Source organism: Apteryx rowi, unplaced genomic scaffold, assembly GCF_003343035.1.
Source record: "Apteryx rowi isolate R43461 unplaced genomic scaffold, aptRow1 scaffold_69, whole genome shotgun sequence".
In the NCBI taxonomy this organism is placed as follows: Eukaryota; Metazoa; Chordata; class Aves; order Apterygiformes; family Apterygidae; genus Apteryx; species Apteryx rowi.
The window spans coordinates 729,482-750,912 of record NW_020450971.1 but is presented as its reverse complement, the minus strand read 5'-3'; the positions used below and the strand labels follow the sequence as shown (position 1 = coordinate 750,912).

The 21,431-nt window shown below is 40.6% G+C and overlaps 1 long non-coding RNA gene across 1 annotated transcript; it reads right to left on the bottom strand.

The window, feature by feature from the left end:
• Positions 1-4,479: 4,479 nt before the first annotated feature.
• LOC112975806 lies at positions 4,480-21,108 on the bottom strand. Its single transcript, XR_003256777.1, has 3 exons — positions 20,739-21,108; positions 19,931-20,000; positions 4,480-5,274 (listed from the first exon to the last, which is right to left on the bottom strand). It is a non-coding gene; the product is annotated as an uncharacterized LOC112975806 (long non-coding RNA).
• Positions 21,109-21,431: the final 323 nt, after the last annotated feature.

The following is a 21,431-nucleotide window of genomic DNA, read 5'->3' as shown; positions in this document are numbered from 1 at the left end:
CAATGCAAATCACCACTTCGAAGAGGAAAACAGAACCGTGTGATGCCAGGCACATTTGGGTAATATCCTAAAAAGTCACTGGGACATGTCCCAGCATGGTCCCCAAAAGGGCTGTGTTGGCATAACCAGGAGGTAGAGCAGAGATGGGGAAAAGCAGTTAGGCACGAGAGAGTGGCAACAGTTAAAGCAGGTACAGCCAAGAAGGTCCTTGCGTTGCTGAACTATGGCTTCAGTTAGACATCTGCTCTCCCTGGGTTCTCTTTAGTGTCAGCGCAAAGAAAAAGAAACCCCTAAAACATGATTTAAGACATCCAAATCTCTTACTGTGAATAGCCCTCAGAGATCTGCATACCCTTTGCCTACCTCAGAATATTAGTCAGATACTTCACTAAATTAGGCACCTGGGGTAAGCCTAAAGATAAGCCTAAAGATAAAACTCTTCCTCCAGATTGTGTAGCACATGTAACGCTTGTGCAGTGCTGAGAATGGGTCCAAGTTCCTTTGCCTCTGGTGCTGGGAAGTAATTACCTTATATATATATATGGCAAAACTCAAAACTTAAAGAGTAAGAAGGATCTATTTTGAGCTGAGAGCAGTCCCAGATGATAGGCAGTATACTTCTGGTTTCATAGAAAGCAGGAAAAGGTATTCAAAAGCACTTAGCTATTTGAGACCTCATCTTTCAACATATTAAAGGACATATTAAAGTGTCAGAAAGAGCAAAACGACCACCTCCTGAAAAACAGGGTCTCTTTAAAACGTCTCGAGTTAGCAACCTAGAAATACATCCAAAGGCACTGCTGCAAGCGATAGCTCTGCTTCTGCAGAGGGCTTCTCCCTGACGGCAATGGTTATGGGATTTTTACCTTCCTTGTATACTGGTGATGAATTTATAAGCAGATGCAGGCAGCTTGATGGCCTTTCTCTTTTTATCCTACCTATTCTTATTCACATAATTGTCTAATCCTTATTTGAAACTCCCTAAGCTATTTGCCTCAATAATATAAGTTTTATTCATACTCTGGGGTTTGAAGAAACAGAGCGTAGTCTCTCCTGCAAGAAAAATCCAAATGATGTTTCTTTGTGGCTAGAATTTAATCTATTCTAAGTGGTGCCTCTGTTCCCTAGTGCTTTGCTTACCAGAGGTTAGTTCTCTGGTGTTGAAAATAGAAGATATTTTAGCATTTACGTGCAAGTGTGTGCATACAGGAATTCAAATTTATAAAAGCTCCGGAGTTCATCTACAATACTAATAGAATTACAGAGCTCCCCATCTGAATAAAATATGGTGCTYGTTGCTACTTCCCAAACATAAGAAATGTAGTTATAGGTCTATCTCTTTTTCCATTGGTCAGCAGAGAGGGGTCTTAATTTTTGGTGTTGTTACGCAAAGAAAATGGCCTTGAATTTTCTTCCGAGGGCATTGCTTAAATTCTTTGCTCTCTTGATCTCTAGAGGAGTGATGTGGGGGCTGTTATTCTCCGAGTGCTTTTTAAACATTTATAATTCTGCTCAGGTGTTGTAACTTTACATCCAGTTTACCACGTAGAATATCCTTCCAGATTCGAAACAGGAAAGAGACAAAAACAAACGACCCTCTCAGACACATGACAGCAAACAGAAATGCGAATAGGAGACATCTACCACCACTTCCACGGAAAAAAGCATTGCCACAACAGTGGCAAGCCCTTCTGTTAGCAGAATGAACTGCTGCGTGGGGACAGCTCCGAAGAGGAAGGGAAGCGTGGACTCCTGCAGCTATGGGAGCCCGCAGGTCACACAGCCTTGCGTGTGTACGCACTGCTACTTGCATACCAGCTCTTCATCATCAAGTAATGAACTGCTGCTGTGCAAACAGTGCGCGAAATAAACTCACTTTTCTGGCGATCTAATTTGACTGATCTCCCCCYAGTCGTCCCTAATTGTCGCATTTTTTATTTGCATAGCGCAACAGTAGCAAAATGCCAAAACAGAAGTTTGACAATTCAGTTTCTGCTTCTGTCTACCGCTGTCTTTCTATAGGTGACTATGGACAAGCTATTTTTTTCTGTATCCACTCCCCATGCAGGAAAATGGGCACAATACCATCCACCTCACTCATGAGTAACRTTAGGCAGTTCAACTTGTTAATATTTTTAAGTAAAATCCTTAACAATCCTTCTATGAAAGCTACTGAAAGTCTTTTCATMGTCATGATATTGGGCAGCTCTGTATTTCCTGGCTCTATCCATGACAGCATGTGAATATGTGCAGCCACTGCAGGAACAACTGTTAGCACGGCACTCGCAGCACAGTGGCAAGGCCAAGAAAGACAGTACCTGATCTTGCAAACTCAATGTAATGGAAGTCCTGCTGCAACCATTAAGTCCTACGGGTGAGGAAGCAAATGAGGGAGCTTCTCTGGAGGATTTCCATCCCGAAGATGAAATTATTCCTGAAACTTGCACTGGGGAGCAGGGGCTGGAAAGGTTCCCCAATAAGCAAGTGTTCTGCATAAGGCCAATATACAACACCAAGTGTAGCCCTTGCTCTCCCCTGAGTTTGCAGTTGAAAAACTCAAGGACAGCGTCTGAAAACATGGGTGGCTTTGAACCAAATCATCAACTCCCTTGGAGCCGGCAGASCACTGTTACAGCATCTGATTTCCCTTTAAAGAAGGATCCTGCAAGGCAAGTTAAGAACTGTAAAGCATGTTTACCCAATAAGAGTTTGAGTGAGGTGAATTTTAGATCTCTCAAGAGGCTCCAGCCACATAATTGTAAATAGTTTTTATTTTATCTGAACCTCATAACTCTAACTTGCAGTGATTAAACTGAAATTCCCATCCCAGATCTGCAAGAACATGAGTCTTAATAACAACTGCTAAATCACAACATCACATTCAGCCACCTTAGTAACCTGTTCAAAAAAAACCAAAAGAAACCAAAAGCAAACATCTGCAATCACATTATCAACCAGCCAAGGAGCTGAAACTTCCTAAGGGGATATGTTTGATTTAGAGAGAAATTTTGCTTAAAAATGAAGCTTATGTCATCAGGATGAAAAATCTCAACCAAAGAAAGCAACAACATGCTGTAAAACCTAACCACAGTGAACAACAACTTTCTCTGTATCTCTTTAATGCCTGAATAGGGTATGTTTAAATTATTTAGCAATGAAAAAGAAGCTGGCTGTGGATTCTTCTCCTTCTAAATGCAGGAATGATAATGTAGGTCCAGTGCATTATAAAAAAAAATGCTTCGGGTTTATCACAATGAGCTTAGAAATCCTTCATTGTGGCAAGCGCAATTAATACAATAAATTCCCTCACATTCTTCTGTGGTACAGCTAAATAATTAAAAATAACCTCTAACACTAACACAGTTCCCATGTCATCATGATGACACCGCTCTGGTGTGTCTGATGCCTGTATACTCCCCTCATCCAAATGGCATCAGCCATCTGAGTGAGGGCAGGTTTTCTTCTTTAATGAATCAGAGAGAGAAACCAAACGTTGAAGCTCATCTTGCAGAAAGCTTTCAGGTGGCTGAACAGAACGTCCAGGCCCTCACTGGTGTTACAAAACGCCCGTAAAAATATAGAAGCAGACTCAGATTCAAATGGCTAACAGCGTTGCTTGTGCTTTGATTTCTTTTGTGGAGAAGTTTCTTTGGAAGAACAACAGCAAATATCATTCATTACAATCACTTTGTAGAAGTTACCGTTGCCGGTGGCAACTTCAGTCAGAAGAAGGTGACTTAGTGGTTTAGGGCGACGTTTGATTCAGAGTGGATGACAGAGCGGCTGCGCCTCAGCACCCAGATCGTTGTAGGTGACGTCTGACCACCGACAGTGAGAGGCTCAGCCCAGACTACAGCAGGTTCAGCAACACCATCAGGTTACAGAAGTTCAGCAAGTCACCACCTCGCAGCTGGGCTGGAGTGACCGCCTGTGCACACTGACCCAAAGGTGAGGTAACGTGGCTTGGCCTGAACTTAAATGGTTTAACGTCAGGTGTGTTACTTCACCCCAGGCATCTGGCAATTTAACCTTTCTCCTGACCACTTCCCCCTCCTTTTTTTTTCCTGCTGGATGCTGAAGTTGCAGTACACGTAGGTCAGTGGGCCAGCTTCATGCCTTATCTTTTGTTTTCTGTTTTTTGATAAAGTACACCCATTAACTCTATCATTTCTTCTTCTGCAATTTGCCAAGGATAAAGAAGGCTCAGACAATAAGATAGTTAACTGGGACTGCGAAGCACCTTTTCAAAGACTAAATTTTACATTTTCAGTTTTCTTTTGTTTTTCAGTGACTCTGAAGTACAGAACGAGGAGGCTCAGCCTAAAAGAAGCAATTTAAGCCTTAAATGCATACTAGATTGAGCACAATTACCCACCAACTCTTTCGAACATTTATCTACAGACAGGCAGCGATGAAGCGTGGAGAGGAGGGACAACAGTAGCTTTTTCATGTAACAAACTTTAATGCTCTTGGCTGGGTAGCAGTACTCCTAGGACTTCTGAAGCACATGCCAATGTCCCTTATTTCCCTCATCCTAGGAATGTATCAACAATAAAAGGGACATTCACAATTAAATATTATTAATATGTTGTACATAATAAGTATAGATGGATTCAAGCCACAGCATTAAAATTTGGGTATGACAAAATAAGGGTTGTTCGTATGTGGGGTTTTACTTTAGCATGCTGAAAAGATAAGATCAGAATTGATTTTGGCTTTCGAACACCYTAAAACGTGCAATTTCCATGTACACAGACAGGTACTAAAAGAGTTGGAGGATGTCCTATCAGCAGAAGGCAGGATGAGGAGCCTAAAACATCTTTCGTTACTGGTTCTTCATGCGAGAAAATTCGCTTAATCTCTCCACTACAATCCATGGCTCTGTAAATCAGGTCACTTTGGATGTGTTGCTGCTCAAGCACTTGCACATTAACCTACTTAAGCCCCCACCTGCCCTGCGACCCAAGTCAGTTGCTTTGGCCTGTCCCTGAGACTGGCCCATGTGGTCTGCTACAGCCTGAAATGACTCCTTTGTTCCTGCACCTATTTTGCAATTAGTATCCCAAAGGGTTAGTTTAAAGCTCTATTGGGTATATTTACATGAGATCACACCTCTGGGCTGTAGTGCAGACATCCCCAAATTTCCAGCCCTTCGTCTCATTCCAAACGAGAAAGATTGAGCACTTTATTAACGTAACCCTCTGCAGAGTGTTCATGACTACAGTCCAGTCCAGGAGAATTTTATGTACCAGGTGACATCGGCTCTGTTCTTGGCTGCGGATAGAGGAAAGCAAAATGCAATTTTCAGTGGGAATACGAAGAGATTTCCTAGTCCCTCCCACATGCCCTTTGCATCAAGCCATGCCTGTTACACAAGACTTATCATATTAAAAATCAGAAATGGTTGTAAGAACCACTTGTTAAAAATGCTGGCCGTGGAAAATYACCATGACTTCCGTTAAAAATATCAGATTCTACAGGTCGGCCACAGCACTGCTTTGTCATTGGATCAGAAAAGCCAAGAGAGACAGTCGATAACTTTTAAATGACTTTTTCACCACTAGGACAGAACATTACGTCCCAGATGATGAATATAGACGCTACAGTTGAGTCCTATGGCCCTCAAGACACCTGTAATCTATGTATGTTCTTTCTCTCCATAATTCTTTGGCAACTTGAGTCTCAATTGCACAGCAAGCAAGCAGGCAGAGCATTTATTAATGTGCACAGAGCAGGGAAACAAATACCCTGAATGACAGCAAAAAAGCGAAAGGTGAAAGCACTCGAGGGAGTTCAGCCTCCTCTTCACCTTCAGTGACTCAACAGTCAATATACACCCAAATTTTGGCACACCAGAAACACTAGTGACTTGGGAAGGAGACAATACCTCCTTTTGAAAGGAGTCAGCATCTTGAACTTCCTAAGTAAAAATACACAGGCCGAATAATCTGAATAATCACTGAATTGGTATCCTCAGCAAGGAGCACTTGCAGCTGATTAGTGTGTTCTTTGGCTTGTCAAGAGAAGGCCAAAACAGCCACTCCGACATGTTCAGGGTGACTAGCAATGGCCTCGGTGACTCAGCCGTACTAGGCTCTGGTCTACACAGGAGGGCAGATACAAGAAATAAGGATACCCATGTCGAATATTTGCATTTTGTTTGGGGGAGTTACTGGGCAAACTCACTGATGGGATACTGTAATGACAGTTCTCAYGAGGCTATTTCACTCCAGCAACTGGAATCCACCTGTTGGTGTTACTGAGACCATGATGTCCCAGATACTCTTTTTTAAAATTTTTGTTCTCCTAGATCACTATTTTGCCCACAGATACATAGGTGCAAATTGCCACAGATGTGGGAGTCTGCAAATATTCAGGTGTAAGCAAGAGCCCTCAGACCATGCTCTCTGTGTGTTTGTGTGTGTGTGACATTTTTAAGCAAGCCATTTCTAGGTCTCTCATGAAAATATTTAGGAAAGCTGTATTCYCTTTTGTTCCAGTGAACCAGATGATTCTGTTGATTAAACATGGGCTTTATTCCTTATTCCAAGCTCCTGCTCAGCAGGCATTGCTGGAACGCAGGATCAAGGTATTCACGCTCCACAGAACCCACCACGTTTCAAAGTCTGATTGCTCTTTAGCACCGCAGGCCAAGTTTGGTTAGAAAATGTTTTTTGTCATCCTATTCACTGAGTAATGTCTTTGACCTTCCACTTCACAGAATCACAGCATCATTTAGGCTAGAAGAGACCTCTGGAGATCATCTCGTCCAACCCCCCCTGCTCTCAGCTACAGCAGGTTGCTCAGGGCCATATCCAGTTGAGTGCTGAATATCTCCAAGGACGGAGACTCCACAACCTCTCTGGGCAACAGGTTCCAGTGTTTGACCAACCTCACTGTAAAAAAGTCTTTTCTTATGTTTAAGTGGAATTTCCTGTATTTAGATGTGTGCCCACTGCCTCTTGTGCTGGATACCACCGAGAAGAGTCTGGCTTTGTCTTCTTTACTGCCTCCCACCAGCTATTTATACACATTGATAATGATCCCCCTGAGCCTGCTCTTCTCAAGGCTAAACAGTCCCAGCTCTCTCTCCTCTCCTCACATGACAGATGCTCCAATCCCTTAATCATTTTAGCAGCCCTTTGCTGGACTCGGTCCAGCTTGTCTATGTCTTTCTTGTAGTGGGGAGCCCAGGAGTCTGACACGCTCCCTTGCACTATATATCAGCAGGACTGCAGTCCTCTGATAACATGCTAAGTACCGTCTCAGCTAAAGAGCAAGGGATAGATATAGCTGGTCATTCGTATTTTTTATAAAATTATCAGCAAATATTTTCTGAGAAGACCACAGTGCTCCTGACTTACTAGTGTTTTCTTTTTTTAGAGGAACACATGAGGAGAATCGCTTCTTTAACTGTAGTGATTACTAAATGTAACAAGTACAGTATTTTGAAAAAGAATGGAACAACTGCTTCTAAATTAGATCATCGGGAAATACAAATATTACAGTCGAAATTGCAACTATTCTGGAATCTCCTTGGTAAATTTCAGCACACGTTACAACCCCAAATCTATCCAGCCTAAAACCACTAAGAAGTTAGAGGTTCTACACTAACACTCTTGTAGGCTTTTTAGTGTATAGTAAGTTTTTTATTCACTTGTTCTTTTGCACCACAGTTTCTATGGTGGGAATAAAGTTTTCTGCATCATGATCATGTAATATGGATTTTCCAGGCTGTGTAACTCKGAGATTATTGAGCAATCAGAAGGTGACGATACTGATCCATGATACTGATAACAGCTGTCAGCTGTCCTCTGGAAGGACAAAACTGTGAAGTATAAGAGAAAGACAGCAAATAGCAGCTGCTTTCTAACTTTGAATGCCTCAGAGTGCAGCAGTCAGAAAGACCTTTGTATTTTTAATAAGCTTTTAATAAGCAAATTCATCCCATTGCACTGTACAAGTGAGGAAAATTCACCTCAAAAGCCAAACAAATCAGTGACACCTCACAATGTTATTTAAAAACATGACAGGTTTTGAACCATTTTTATTTATGGTTCCATAATCATTTATTTATACSGTGTGAATCTGGAGCTGATAAATCTATTTGGGAGTTGAAGCCTGTTCTCCACCAGCATGAGCTGCAGCTCCATAAGTTCCCTCACACAGCTCTACTTCTCCACCGTGAACTGAGGGACAACCACAGATGAATGAGCAAAAGTTGCGTACCAAGCCCTGCTACTCCTTGGGTTTTTGGCTGAAACGGTCCACAAGAAGGGCAGCTGAACGAAAAAGTTTCTTGGGTTTCTTTGATGTGGATCATATCAGTAAAGAATACTATTAGGTTCTTTTATTTCAGTGTAATGACAAATGCTTAGAAGAGTAGGCACTGTATAGAGACTCTAGAGAAGTTATTAGGAATAGCCAGAGACCAAGCAGAAGACAATCCAGGGCCTTAGGAGGCATCGAGGATGACCCTGGAACTGGACAGCTCTGGACTTTGAGGAAGTTTGCATTTAAATTTGAAATTCACTACCCACAACTATCTCAACAACCTCCATCCTTATAATTAAGTGACTGTTAGCAATCTCAGCAGCTAAAGACCATACACAGATAACCTATCCTTGTCTGCAGTCATGTGAGAAAAGCAYCTTTATCTCTCAAATAAAGCTTCTCTTAACTGATGGGGGATTGTGTTGCCAGTATTTAAAGGAGTATCATCATAATTAATTTATTTTAAAACAATGAGCAGGTTCCCAGAACACCTGATAGGACTGAGTCCACATAAGTTATAACATTTACTTTGCTTTTTACTGCGGATGTTTGGCATTTTCACTTCAGTGAAACACTAAAACGAGAATATCTCCTGACTGTTTTATTTTCCAATTTTTGTTATTCTTTTATTTATTATAGGCATGTCYCTGATACTCATCTTCTTAAATTATTAGTGCTATCTTATCTTCAACGCAGACTAGTAGTAAAAGGGAATGGCAAATTATTTCAACAGATTAGTAATACAGTCCAAAATAAYGATCTATACACATTTTGGTTACAACAACTTTCCCATCTCCTTTTTCTGCTCTACAGAACCTAAAGTTTAGGCCTAAAATATCTGCAATATCTTAACAAGCAGAAACATTGCTGTGGCTTCTATTCACTGCTGTGAAAAGAGATGACTCTGCTAAGAGCTGAGAAGCATCACTAAACGGGCAAAAAACTTATCTGAGATTGGCCAGCATAAACATGGAAATTTATTCCAAGCTGACAGATAATTTAACAAAGCGGAAGCAAGGGAACCCAAGGCAGAGCCTGAGGAACTCTATTTGCAACTAAGCAAGGCTTTGAATTATGTGACTTCATTAAAATTACCTGCCTCTGCCTGCTATACAGGTAAAATGTGAAGGTGCTGAAAACTTCAGCCCAGTTCTTGAGAAGCTGCAAGAGAGTTGCATGGTCACCACAACCTTGGAAGATGCTCTCAGATCCCCAAATACTAGACTGGATAGTGATCCTTAAGTTTTGTTCATGAACAGTAATTTTCCACCCTGATGGGAGCTCATATTGCACAATGTATGGAGGAAACAGGTGCTTTCTAAGTTATGGAGGTAATATCCCCTCTTCTACTTTTGCAAAATTTCCCAAATGCTCTCTCCTACAGGACACGTTCCTTGAACCTTAAGCTTGAAGCTTAACACTGAACCCTGAATTAGTACTTCCAAGCAYCTGCTCTGTGCTTAACTCTGGATTGCCTGAGTATAGCCAACACCTATCGCTTCATATCTAATTTATACTAATGTTAGTTTTGGCATCACCCATCTAATGGACACCAAACCATGCCTTAATATTTTATCTTCTAAACCATTTGGCTAGGGCATGCTGCAGGGTCCCTTAAGCAAGTAATGGAGGCCCATATGCTACAGCCTTCTTAAYGTCCACACATGCCTCTGAAGACACAGACGTCCAAGAAAAAAAGTGTGATATAAGATAACCATCTATGGAAACATTACAATAAAAATGATCAAATGATAGTTGAATTGTCTTCACAAATAATACAACTAAAAATTTACAATCAACAAAACAATTCACTATTCTTCCACGACAGCCATCAAATCAGCTGTTTGCTAATTTTCTCCATTATCCAGCCAGATGCTTAAAATCACAGGTGAAATCAGAGGCAAACGAATAGGAAATTACCACTCCAAGGACAGATATTAGGATCTTCTGCTTCTAACAACAAAATTACTACTGTTCATATATAAAGAAGTCCTGCTTTCTGAACAGGAGAATTCAATATAAATTGCTCTTTTCAGCATCTGTGTCTCACTAGTTGGGATATAAGCTAAAATGCACAGATCGCAGTCCACAAAACGTTCTGTCCCTCTCCTTTCTATCAGGGACTGCGTAATGTTGATCACTGTTCAGGGAAGTGTTATAGATCATCTTTGAGTGTTTTAACACTATGCAAACTGAATAATAAACAAGCACCCAAAGTCATTGGAACAGCTGCCCAGGAGCAACACTTAATTTGCTGTGTGCAGCAACTCTTTCAATGTCTTTTTCCTCTGTAACTAAAAGGCACTAAAATGTGTTTCCTTATGGTTGTGTAGTGGTTACGCTTAGACTGCGTTATTGCAACTGGGGTAAGAGGCCTGGGAGCGATTCAGGTCTCACAGGCTCGCATTAGAGGGAATGTGTTTTAGAGATGGCTGCGAAGATCATAATTGCCAGAAACGGCAGCTGCGCCCCCATAAATATCTGTCCAAGCCAGCCTATCAGCAGGGAAACCAGGCGAACACAGCACAGCTTATATGGACACTGCACTCATAGGTAACAGCTATAAATGCAACAAGAAGAAAGGCTCCCTATTCAAACTTTCAAGTCATTTTTGAGCAAAGATCCAGGTACTGAAAATAAATGAAGATCTTAAGGTCTTGAATTATTCCCATCTGTATACCAAGTAGAAAACACTCACAGTAACTTTGAAAAAAATATTTATTTTAAAACAAAAAGGTTAGGTTGAGTTAGTGCTGGAAATTGTTGGCATCACTGGAGACAGCCAGGAAATTCTGCATCTGTCATCAGAACAAGTATTGAGCGGGCAGTATTTGTGCCAGCCCTCACTACCTTCAGTCTTCTGCCAGGGTACTTTAACCCCACTGTTATCTATGGCCTTCATGGGGCAAAACAGCTCTGTCAGACTTTGGTTCCCCTGCAGAAATTCCCCAGCAGGAAGCCAGTTAAGGGCTGTCTCTGTAGAGCAGACTCTGTAGGATGCTTGTAAGATGAGTTTGTTCTTCTAAGAAAATTCCAGAGATGAGCTGTCTCTCCCTGTAGTTATCAGACCGACAGTGACCGCCCTTCCACAGTCACCTGAATACGTTTTCCTAATTCACAGCTTGAATTAATCACAGACATCTGTCTAATAGGTAATACATTCACTCTTCTAACTTGTTTAACGTCTATAACTGAATCACTATTGCATTATAATGATTTTAAATTGATGCAGTTATGGGTAAGAGTCGAACTAGCAATCAAAACGGAAAGGGTCTAGAATCAACAGTTGTGCTTCACTGGTCCGTAGTAGTAATAGCCACTATAGAAAGCCAGAACAGAGACAGGCGTCCTTCAGTCCTTACAATTCTAATTTGTAATATAAGAATTTCTTTAAAACAGTCTAGTAACAGAAGCGATTTGTAGGAGGTGACTAAAATTTCACCAAGGATCTGGCAAGAAGATTTGGACTTATGCAAAGCTAAACATAAACACCAAAGCAGTCCAGGCGGAAACCAGCTTAGTCCTGTCCTTCAGTGAGCTCCACCGACTAGATCAGGACCTCAGACAAACAAATGCAGAGACATGCCTGGATGCCTGCCAGGAAAGGAGCCAGTGATATACAGTTCAGCTTCTTCAGCTGGGGCATCACACCAGCCAGCTAAAAGAATTTTGTTAACGTTTGCTTGGGAAGGGAAAAGAATAAAGTTTAAATAACATCACAGTTCTCTATTTTTTTTAAAAAAGCCCCTATAGCTCCTGGGATTATATCAGCCTAGATCAAGGTCACCTTACGCAGAGGGTTTTTGTTTTTAAACACAAGCCTGCTCTGGTGTTTAATGTTCCTTGATGCTGCAAAGGACCAAAATGATAAGAAGACACTGGTGTAAGGACAAGCAATTTTACTCAAGCAGACCACATTTAAACACACGTAACAGCTTCTCTTACATGCTAATGGTGCCACAGCTTCACTGTCTCATCTTACTCTATCAACTTGGTAGCTGAATTATGGTTTTAATATCTTAGTCTCTGTCCTGACTATGATTTCTTCTGGTTGTTTTTCTGATTTGCACTTCAGTGTAATATATCGTTAGGGACACTTTAATTGGTTGCATTGGAGCATTGCAAACCGAAAATCTCTTCATTGCCATTCATACAAGTCATGTATGCACATGTGTGTACATGATCTAAACATACTGCGTCCAGTTCTGGGCTCCCCAGTACAAGAGGGATGTGGCACTGCTGGAGCAAGTCCAGAGAAGGGCTACAAAGATGATTAGGGGACTGGAGCATCTCTCTTATGAGGAAAGGCTGAGAGAGCTTGGCCTGTTTAGCTTGGAGAAGAGAAGGCTGAGAGGAGATCTTATCAATGTGTACGAGTATCTGAAGGGAGGGTGTCAAGAGGATGGGACCAGACTCTTTTCAGTGSTGCCCAGTGACAGGACACGAGGCAACGGGCACAAACTGAAACACAGACACTTCCATCTGAACATGAGGAAAAACTTTTTCACTGTGAGGGTGACAGAGCACTGGAACAGGTTGCCTGGAGAGGTTGTGGAGTCTCCTTCTCTGGAGATATTCAAAACCCGCCTGGATGCGATCCTGTGCAATGTGCTCTAGGTGACCCTGCTTGAGCAGGGGGGTTGGACTAGATGATCTCCAGAGGTCCCTTCCAACCTCAGCGATTCTGTGATACTCAGAACTTATGTATTTTTCAGAACATTGAGTACAAAATACCAATAGAATAGAAATATTTCTTTAGACCTAATTTGTAAATTAAAAACAGCAGCTTTCCACATAATGCTTTTTCCACTTGACATATTTTGCTTGTAACTTCCATTCAAAAATGTATCTTCCATCCACTCCTTACAATTATTTTGCTTTCAATATTTAATGATAAGCACACACAAGACAATATTGGATGAATGTGGCCCTAATTCCATAAACATTTTCCAAAGGACTACACACATGCATACAGTTTGATACATAAATAAGTATTCAGCAGATCAGAGACTATATTATTATTCATAACTCAGACGACTGTAAAAGTACACTGCTTCTTCTGCTGTGCTGTCACAGGAGTCAGCAGGTTTTCAATGAACGAAGAATTTGCAAGTTCAGGGGCTCATAGCAAGACGCGTTCCTTATATTGAAGAATTTATAAAGGTAAGTAGATGCAAGAAACAATAGTGGGAAATTCCACTTAATTCAGGACAAAGGAAGGAAGGGTGCAGATACATTCTTAAAGAAGGGAATAAAACCTGTCAAGGAGCTGATGGACCACCCCAAACCCTCAGTTCTTGTGGGCAGATAACTTTCCCCAGATGAATCCATCTGCTGATTGTACAAGTCGCAGTGGGACAAAAAATTGCCTTCCACCAAATCAAGTTCAGCACGTCTTTCAACATCAAGTTCAGACTTGATACACCCTAAATTCCTTTCCATATACCTAACCTGCATCTGGGACCTGCCAGGTAGCCCCACTCTGTCCCTTCATGAGCATTTTGATAATGAACAGTGGGTTACAATGACGCAGGAGATTCATCTGTTGGCAGGATGGGATTTTCAAGCAAAGATTGCCATGCTCTCAAGTCTATAATTCAAAATGCACTGCAGTATAAAGATACCTAATCCAATTCCAACCCAACTGTAGAGAGCTAAATCCTTTATAAGTTTCACAGGAAAATAACTCAGGCTTCAAGTTCTTGTAGTTTTCTAGCTTAAGTACAATTTTTGAAAGCGTATGGACTTGAGTAACTGAAGTAGAATGATGCTTTAATTGACACTTTGCCCATTAGGTTATTCAGAAGATCAGTCCATTTGTTTCAGTTGCTTTTAATTATCTTCTGTGGAGTCATTCTGGTTTTATACTGGTGTAATTAAACACATCCCATCCCATGCTGTTTAATTTCCTTAAAGATTTTGTTTGCCTGTTTTTAATTTTATGAGGACTTTAACTTCCAGGTGTTTAAATCAGCAGTGAAAGAAAAGGAAGATCATCTTAGAATGAAATGGAATCAATTCAAAATATATTTTAACTTTATGAGTGTTCATTTTCTTATACTGGCAATTCCCAGTCACCAATCTCAGGCAAGATATCCTGACATTTTTAACCATATAAACACCATAATTTTGAAACCACTATAGGCTTCTGCTTGTTGTTTAAGATTCAACAGAGGATACATCGTAAATGGGGCTTTAAGGAAACCAATTCTATTATTCCAGCTAGCTGGGGCAATGACTGTCATCAAAGTAAAATTACTGCCATTAAATCAAGAATCTAATTAGAACCAGATCATCAAGTTCATTGTCTGCTGAAGACTTGGTCTACTGGCATAGAGTAGAATGATTTACTCAAGAGTATATATCAAGGCTGAGCCATGCCTCCAGGCTTAGCATATTTTTGTTATTCGAGCTGCACGAAAGCAGCTCAGTAGTTAAGAAGGTTCACAGGTGCCTCTTCTGGGAGCTGGGAGCTAGAAATGGGCTAGCAGCTCTCACTTAGAGAAAGACTCGGAACACATAGATCTGGAAATCTGGCTCAAGCCTATATAGAGAGTCAAGAGGAATCAGGCCCTAATCCAAACGTAATTCAAATGGACCTGGAGCCTTCAGATGACTGCATCAAACCCAGGGATAATATCTCTTCTTTTTCGTTATTCAGTAGAGAGCCCCCCCGCCCCCCCCCAAACTCTGACAGCAAAGATCAGTATGATATCAAATTGAGAGCGCTATGGTCTGCTTGTGCTTGAGCTTCTAAAAGAGAGAGAGGATACATCTCTGATTGACATAACCAGACATTAACTGCATTTGACAGTATCTGTGAGATACTCTTTTGTTATGCTGAAAATCCCTTTTCACAGACAGACACTGGAAATCCCCTGTGCGCGTCATCATTTAACCTGTCTGCCAAACTCAATATTTCCTTCCTACTGCCTACCTCTTCCCCCTGTGGCTGGTTCAGCAAAGCAAAAGGCACATAATTATCTCATAAATATCCATCAGTGAGCTTATTAAACTGGGGAAAAGAGCATAAGACTTGCTAAGTTCTGGTCTTGTACATACCTGTGAATTCCATGGTATGGTGATTCACCGTACATAACATACCCAATTAGACAACTTTTCATTATCGGAAGCCGATAATGAAAGAGACGATGAGTAAGAGGACGCACCTTGTCACAGCAAGAAGTGGCATGATTAGAATCCAGGAATCTTGGCTGTCATTCTGCCTGACCTTCAAGGAGTCATTTATTCCTCATGCCTTTGTTTCCTTGCCTGCAATGTGGCAGCACTAATACTTATTTTACACGTCTTTTGAGAGTAATTAATGTTTCGAATGTACTTTGAAATTATATGATGAGTCAGTGCAAAATGTGCTCCCATATGTACACTTAATTGCTTTTTAAGGACATTTTAGACATATGCATGCTAATATGCTTAATATGAACGCTTCCCAGCCTATGATGATTGGAGATTAAAAAAATAACAAAACCTCACATATATTAAATTTCTTCTGCTAATGGGACTTCAGAGTTAAGATTTTTGCAATTGTGTTTTCTTTATAACCAATATGCACTGGAGGGGATGATAAATTTACTTAATAGCTACAGCTTTATTCAACACAAAACTAGTGGAACGTACAGAAAAGGACCTGGAAGCACCAAGTGGTTTCTCTGATTGCCTCCAACTAGCTATCTTGCAGGTGTTGGAAACGACAGCCATGTTTCAAGTAAGCTACTGTTAAGAGTACAATAGCTTTACCAATACAATAATGATTACTATTTAAGATTATAGTGGCTATATTTATTGAGAAGGCCTACTTTAGTCTAGGACAGCAAAGTTCTCAAACATCTCCACTAACACATGCACACCCACATGCACACATTCACACATACACACGGATAAATGGCACAAACTGGTTGCCAAATTTAAGATTAGTGTCAATTTTCAGAGTTGTCAAACAGTCCCAGAAAATTAAGAGAGAAGCTCCTCCTCCATAACTACGATCACCTGAAATCACTCAAATCCTCACCAGCAATGAAATGCTCAGTACCAACACTGATGTTCCGTCTTCCAGGACCATGAGATTTCTCAGAAATAAGCCCACCTTCAAAAGAGATTATAAAGACAGTGTCTTCTGAAAAAAAAACCCTACAAAATCATTCTGTCTTCTCCAGTAGAAATAATATTCCATCAATAAAGTGTTAGAAGAAGGAAAACAGAAAGAACTTACTGATGTGACTTACAGCATCTGTAAGATGCTTCAGTAACACAATGATTAGCATTATAAAAGCTATATGAATAAATATTGTGTTTTTACACACAGATGGATACATGATCAGTTAAACAGTGTTAATATGAAAGGCTGCAATTTCTAAAAGAAGGCATTTTCTCAAGTGTCAAAATGACCTATCAGTTTGAAATAAATTCTGAAAGATTCCCCCAAAAGTCAACCTATTATTGAAGAAAACTGATTAATAACTCTAGCATTGATCTGTGGAAAGTGCATGAGGAATTTGCCTTTCCCTTAGAAAGCTCTCCTCACAGCAACACACTGCAAGTTCTTCCAGATAGTCTACAGAGACATCATCAAACAAAAATAATAAAAGGAGAAAAGGAGGAAAATTTCAAGCATTTACTATAGAAGGTTCGGAGCTCACTTCTTTTAGATGAATTAATGTTATGTTTAGAAACAGTTTCAACCTGTCCATCTAAGGGAAAGCATTAACGCTCACAAGCACAATGCTAAATCACTGGTCTGAAATACCAAATATTTAAAGGGTCTCCTTAAAGGCATCTGCATGGGGAAAAAATAAAATAAACTTGTGCATACAGGTATATGAGAATGAAGACGTTAGAATGAAGTTAAAAAACAACTCTGTGTGTCTCTGTAATGAATGAAAGCAAGAGGATTGGGAATTAGAAATTTCTCATGCTCAAGCTGCAGCACTGACTCTATCCAGACAAAACCAATCCAGACTATTAAGAAAGACGTGATTTAGAGATTCAGTCCCAACCCACACGATCTTACATTTGGGATCAACAAACAGACAATTCAAAGTGAAGTACTCAGAGAAACTAAAACTGGGATCTAACTCTAACTGCCTCTCCACTACTAGTTTCACTCTTTCGCAAGAAACTACTGTCGTATGACTGGTCTGTCTCCTCTCTATTCTTAATGCCCTTATTTGATCTGCTTTGTATCTCCTGTTTGTTTAATTACATTGCAGTTGTAAGGAGAAAGGACTCACAAAGCATTTTACAACCTATACACGCAGTTTGCAGTTTGCGTTGAAATGCGGCCAAACATGGGAAGGTACACATTGCTATTTAACAGCACACAGTTAGGACACAGTAAGTGTACTTATCCAATTCAAAGAGCAAAGCAAAACTAGGAAGCTGGAGTGCAATCAAGTCAACTGGAATCTAGCCTATGCACTGAGACCAATCCCAAACCTCAGAAACACAGCTGTGGCTCTCTCGCAATGACAAGTGGTAATTACTGTTTTACGTCTCATCCTAAGGACCACCTTTCCCCAGGAATACAACGCTTTGTAGCAAATCACAGAAGCAACACGCTTGCACAAAAAGCTTGGTATAAAAAACTCCAAAACAACACACTATTCATAACCTGGATCTTCATTGGATGTTCCTCCCCCAGGTAGTTACCAAGTCTGACATAGATAAAAGTGTACTTACCTGCAGAAGCGATAGCGTGACTAAGGGCAAGACAGTAAGAGATAGTTTATTCACAACAGATTTTTAATCCTCCCTTCTTCGCCCTGAGGCTTAGTGAAAAAGCACCTAAGTGCGGTTTCCTACAGCCAACCAGAGCACAATTAACAACAGCTACCTGTTAGTCACTCTCTTATTTCGATAGTACTGAATTGATTCTTTATATGTACTTATTTGTAACAAGAGTACTAGACATTTTCAGCATGGCATCTCACTTTCCTTTTGTCTACACCTTACACTTACTAAATGACCAAGTAGCACACGCTTGTGCCAAATTCTCCTGAGCTGGCGAACTATTCTGACAAAGACTCTATAAATAAGATGTTTTTCTGTGTGCGAATAATTCTTTATTATCAAAATGTAGTCCTAAAAAACGTAGTATTTATCCTCTGAAAAGGTCATGTTTTGCTAAAAATACAGGTCTGATGTATATTTTTTCTGTCTGTGAAACTCAGCCCACAGCTTTCCTTTAATTTATGCTTATTTAAACTTATACAATAGTGGTCACTTTTAGCATTTCATTTGTATGCACACTTCTGATCTACCATGGACACCAGCCAGTCTCTAACAACGTTAAGCAAAAGATCAATCCATTTCCTAATTAGAGATGTGAATTAATGGAAACAGAAACCACCATTTTAAATACAGCAGGCCCTAAACAAAAACTTCTTTAGGTGCCCCATGTCCTACACCATTTCCTGCGTAATATTTTCAAGTTATCCATTCTCGTCAATGATTTATGGCACTAGATGCTACTTGGCAGTACTTTCAAAGTCTGTCTGATAAAGGAGAAAACCTCTATTGTACCTTGAACTGTCAACAGCTTGCTTCTGAAATTTTCCAAAGAGTTTTTGCATTTGTCCTTCATACGTAGAAAGTTTCAAAAAACACTCAAACTGCCTGCATTTTCATATAGAAAGATGCTTTATGAGCACCTCATTAAGGAGTTGCATCAACTTTACCCATCATCAGAATATGCTTAGTTCCATTGGCCTCACACCATAATTCACCGGCTGGGTACTGCACCTCGTTGTGACAGCCCAATTAGTTCTGCTAGCAACATTAATGAGATTACGATTATTTGAGAAACACACCTAGCAAGTATGAATTCTTATGTTGCCCTTTGGTTAAAAGGGATATTACAACTGCAATAGAAAGAGACATCAGAAAGCATTTACCCACACAGAGGCATTCAACGATTGTGTTTAAATTTAATATAACATATAATAAAGAGATGAGCTGCAGTAAAAGCCTGTCACTGCTTTTCACACAATACTATTTATGCTCTATATTGGACCAACTCCAGGATATTGGCAGTACGAAATCCAGATACATTCTCACACAACTGGACTGGGCCATCTATTATCACTCACAAATCCTTTAAAAACAAATACGGGTTCAAATAATTATGCTGTTCAACATATTAAATTCCTAGACATCAACCAGGGGAACTGCAGTGATAAAACAACCTGTTTTAGGGAAGACCAGTGAGAAGAATTATCTGTATCCTGGGCTTCAAATCAAATGCCTTTAATATTAGCATCACACTTTCCACTGAATAAATGTCAGAGAAATAAACTTGACAGAACAATATATTTTCCATGCTCTAAAATTACGAATTTTAAAAAGGACTGAGAACATGAAACTGTGAAGTATTTAACCTCTAGGGAATAAATTCAAATACCAACCAGGTCAATAATAATCTAATGTCAACTCTTACCATAAAAAAGTGGACAATGATAAATAATGAAGTATCAAGTTGCCAGAGAGGTATTTAGTGGAAACTGTGAGGATCTGTGTTATGCTTTCGTATTCTGTGTCATTCTCTCTGTATCTTGATTAGAATTTTAAAGAAAAGGTAATGTTTCTCCCTATCCTATTTCATGATCATTTATAACTCGGAGCATGAAAATTGTCAGCCTACCTCTTGGATTCTTCCATATACTGTTCTTATTCAGTCTGGGTGCTTGCTAGCTTGTCTGCAATGTTGCTGTCTTAAGAAGGAAAATACAACACAGAACAATTGGTAAAACACAAATCCTTGAGTTAGAGAGGTTTAGCACACGTTGTAGATTTTGCTGATCTAAATGACTTGTATTTTCTTAATTATATTTTTCTCCCTCTATAGTGTTGTCATCTTAAAGAAAAGACTGTTTTGTGCAGCTCTCTCCCTCTCATTGGTATTCATTTGACTCCCACTTCCTGCAGTACGGATAATTTCCCCTTCCATTCACAGTCGCATACCTCTCTAATTGCTACCATAATTTGTATAGATGGAAAATATAAATGAAATATTTATCATGTATATACTAATTTAATTTCTAGTAGCAAGCTAGATGTAACTGAAAAGGGCCAGCACCATGTAAGCAGTCCACTCTCTGCAGAAACCAATGAATCACTGAATTTTAAAACATCTAAATGATATGTAGGCAGAGCTGTTTAATCAGCTCTGCCTTACACTCTACTGCATCAATGAATTTATTTACTCTTCTGCAATACTGTGCATCTATCTCATTACACTGGCCAAACTGTTTTTCTATATTATATCAGCAGCACACAGAGGTCTCTCTTTCAGGAACAGGACCGCTGGAGCTGCTAAGCTACACTTAATGAAACATGAGAGAAGGCAAGAGGTCTCTCCTTAAGGATCTCAAAGTCAAGCCGAGACCTCGACAGCTCAGTCCTGATACAGCCTGAGATAGTTACCATGATAAAACACTTTGGTGACTTACATGTGCGGGGGAAAACACTATGCGACACAGAGCTGAAGTATGTGCTTTTCTTGATAAAAATGACTTCCCTGAAAGCAAAAAGTGGGATTAGCTGACCTGAAAGAGCTCTATGAAACCAAGATCTCCCTATACAGAAGACGTGAGCTGCTTTTATCATGATGTGTCTACAGAAAATGAACCTCAAGCTACAGGTGGATTTCACCGAAACGTGAACTTCTTTTACCTCATTTCCACAGCAGTATCACATCCAACGCTGTGTCTGCCCTACAACTAGCAGAAATGGCTGCAGCACAGGCAGGCATCAACATTAAAAAGGTTGTGACATGGGCCTGGCTGCCCCAAATATGTACGTAGAGTCCCAAGCAGAACAGCTCGGCCTTGCCCCTACCGATAGCAGCACTCGACCTCGCTCCGTTACAGCTAACTTGGGTATGTCTAGTCCCGCTGCAGCGACAGCCCCAGCGGCCACGCGAGCTTCTCCAAGGTAGCTGCTGCCATATAAAAACAAGACTTTTTCAGGTGACGCCTACCCTCGCCCCGCCATCTCCTTGCACTGCCACATCGCCTCACCAGGTCCCCTTGCTCCCCCATGTCACCTCACCAGGCCCCCATGCCCCCGCCATGTCATCTCACCAGGCCCCCCCTCGCCAGGCCCCCTCGCCCCGCCATCTCCTCGCTCCCCCATGTCGCCTC